Raw genomic sequence first — 3383 nt, 5'->3', positions numbered from 1 at the left:
GGAGATCCCTATCAGCTCTCTGACATACATACTGGCTCAATTCACATAAGTTTTTCTCTTTAAATTATTTCTCTGCTCTGACATCAATCTCCCTTTCAATGCCTAGATTTTACCACACCTATATATTTTCATAATTCAGTCAAATTTGTGGCTCATATCATTAATTCCAGATGAAATATCTCTTGACCAAGGGAGTGATGACTTCACTATTCAGTCCCATAATCCAAAATTAAGTGGAGGTTATTCCTATTATCATGAATGGCCTTTCGAGAGATGCACATAATTATAAGCCTATATCACTGATGTCGGTCTGTTGTGGAATTATGGAACACGGTTTAGGCTTATGCATTGACATCCTTGGAAGATGAAAATGTCCTCAAAAAAACCAACATAGATTCCACGAAAAGAGATCTTGTGAAACTCAAATCACTCTATTTCTCCACAAGATCCAAGCAAACTCATGTTCTCTTTTGGAAGCCTTTCAATATAGGCACTGTTGTTTAATAAACAAAATATGGGCTTACCAAGTATCAGACCAGATTTCTGATTGGATAAAGGATTTTCTTGCAGGTAGAACTCAATGTGTCATTCTTAATGGAACAAAATAGACTAATGTAAAATGTTTTGCATTTTTTCTTCATATCAAAGTTAAAGAAGAGTAACTCTTATGGTAATGTTTGTAAAACACCTTATCAATAACTTGTAGATTTTTGTCATCTTAAGGGCAGATTCAGAGTATGAAAGGACACATAGTTGATTAAGTTATACAATTGGGTGACCCTTGTACATTTCTGTTAGCAGGTGAAATAGCAATGATGCCAGAATTATTGATTTAGGAGGAGCTGTTGTTATTATTGTCACAAAAAAGGTTTAAGACAATTTACGAAGTTTGTAGCAATGATGAGGTAACGTAAGAATGGTGAAGTTATTAAGTGATATATTGAAGTAAAGTTGATGGAAGAGAGTTTATGGATAATAATAGTAGAGACACCATGTTGGAATTACCTGCAAGCAACAATGCTTTTTGAGATTCATGCATTTTATAGATGAGCTCAGCTAACTTCAAAGCTTTACACATCTCCACCTCATTTTCTTAAGAAGCACTTTTTGATTTTATGAGCATTAAGAAGTGTAATCTGTATTTAACTTAACCACATTTGATACCTTAGATAAACATCACAATGTTCCATAGAATATGCTGACAGCATGACACAAGAGGCTGTTGAGTCATTTCCCTTAACTGGTCTTCAGTATTAAGAGAGTCTCTTAGCCATTTGTTGGAGCATAAGAGGTTAACTTGATTGTGGGTCTCTTCTTTCTGGGGCACACCACACAAATGCCCATGCCTGTCAATATAAAGTCAAGCCATTTATTTTATTTTGGGTGTTAATTTTTCTCTTCAACTGCTGCTTTATTAGCATATTTTAAGAAACTTAAATCCATAGGAAAATCAGAAATTACTAACACAGAAGAAAGTTTAAAGATGATAGGGAAGGTTGAGAGAGTAAAGCAGATTCCTATCACAATATCCCAACAAGGAGGAGCTACAGCCTGTGCAGTCTCAACCAGGCATACCTCGTGCCGATCACTTCAGTTGGATTACGTCTCTCTGGCCTGGCACCAAATAGGATTGATCATCGTTGTACTGCTTCAAACTCCAATGGGAGGTCACTCAGTCTGTGATGTTTTGGTGTACAAATCACAGTTTGTCACAATTTAACTCAGTCCACTACATATGTTGATAAGAGGTCAGAAGAAAGTTTAAGTGAAAACCTGCTCTCTATTTTAGTTGACAATGAGATAAATGCAGTAAAACTTTTAAAATTTTATCTTGTGGATGGCCACCATGCCAAGCTTAGGCGAGACATTTCGGTGATTTGGAGACTGGATCATTCTTTTTTAGTTCACTGATCAGCCTGTTACATTTATTTTTAGTACTATTTTAAGTCTTCCACTAAATTTTTCTTTTCTATCAAAAGTTCTAAAATTGACAGCAAACATTGCATGTGTATGTATGTGTGTGTGTGTGTGTGTGTGTGTGTGTGTGTGTGTGTGAGAGAGAGAGAGAGAGAGAGAGAGAGAGAGAGAGAGTTGGCGCACGCACATGAAAATAATCCCGTTCATCTCATAGGATATGTTAGGTTGTTTGATAAAGATCTGGCATTCATGCAGCCAAAACAACATGCCACAGTCACCCACTTGGAAGACAAATAACTGTGATGAAATTTTGTAGCCAGGATGTAAGCTCAAAAAACATTTATTTACATTTTCTTTGGGTGGAGCCATGATAGTGATGGCTTTTGCAAACGTCAGACTTAATACTATGGTTATTTTTATACTTATAAAATACACTATATTCTGTAGCTGTTGCTTCTTATGCCTATCTTTTTACATTTATCACAATATAACTGATAAGCTAATGCCTCATGTTACAATCACTATCTTAAAATTCATTGAAAGAATATATTCATTTTTCTATTAGAAAAGATTTTAATTTTGTTTTAAAAACATTCCCTGCGTAAAACTTCCTGGCAGATTAAAAATGTGTTCCCGACCGAGACTCGAACTCGGGACCTTTGCCTTTCGCGGGCAAGTGCTCACCCAACTGAGCTACCGAAGCATGACTCACGGCGGTACCCACAGCTTTACTTCTGCCAGTACCTCGTCTCCTACCTTCCAAACTTTACAGAAGCTCTCCTGCGAACCATGCAGAACTAGCACTCCTGAAAGAAAGGATATTGCAGGGACATGGCTTAGCCACAGCCTGGGGGATGTTTCCAGAATGAGATTTTCACTCTGCAGCGGAGTGTGCGCTGATATGAAACTTCCTGGCAGATTAAAACTGTGTGCCCGACCGAGACTCGAACTCGGGACCTTTGCCTTTCACGGGCAAGTGCTCTACCAACTGAGCTACCGAAGCATGACTCACGGCCGGTACCCACAGCTTTGGTACCCACAGCTTTACTTATGCCAGTACCTCATCTCCTACCTTCCAAACTTTACAGAAGCTCTCCTGCGAACTGACAGAAGTAAAGCTGTGGGTACCGGCCGTGAGTCGTGCTTCGGTAGCTCAGTTGGTAGAGCACTTGCCCGCAAAAGGCAAAGGTCCCGAGTTCGAGTCTCGGTCGGGCACACAGTTTTAATCTGCCAGGAAGTTTCATATCAGCTCACACTCCGCTGCAGAGTGAAAATCTCATTCTGGATTTCCTGTGTACATTCTTAGAGAGTTTGGTAGCTTGTTATACCAAATCAAACCACTGATATATGGACTTCTATCAGTCATTTTTAACGTTGTCTGTCACAGAAATAGTTACACTTTGTTCTAGTGTTGTGATCATGTACATCACTGCCCTTGATAGCTTCTGTTGGTTGACTTATAAAAA

At 38.6% G+C, this 3383-nt stretch overlaps 2 non-coding genes across 2 annotated transcripts; one reads left to right on the top strand and one right to left on the bottom strand.

Annotated features, from left to right (window-relative positions):
* Nucleotides 1-2846: 2846 nt before the first annotated feature.
* On the bottom strand, nucleotides 2847-2921 carry Trnas-uga (transfer RNA serine (anticodon UGA)). The gene has a single exon. It is a non-coding gene; the product is annotated as a tRNA-Ser (tRNA).
* Nucleotides 2922-3058: 137 nt separating this feature from the next.
* Trnal-caa (transfer RNA leucine (anticodon CAA)) lies at nucleotides 3059-3133 on the top strand. Its single transcript has one exon. It is a non-coding gene; the product is annotated as a tRNA-Leu (tRNA).
* Nucleotides 3134-3383: the final 250 nt, after the last annotated feature.

Source organism: Schistocerca gregaria, chromosome 2, assembly GCF_023897955.1.
Source record: "Schistocerca gregaria isolate iqSchGreg1 chromosome 2, iqSchGreg1.2, whole genome shotgun sequence".
In the NCBI taxonomy this organism is placed as follows: domain Eukaryota; kingdom Metazoa; phylum Arthropoda; class Insecta; order Orthoptera; family Acrididae; genus Schistocerca; species Schistocerca gregaria.
Note: the sequence above shows the minus strand (reverse complement) of the source record. Positions and strands in the feature narration are given on the sequence as shown.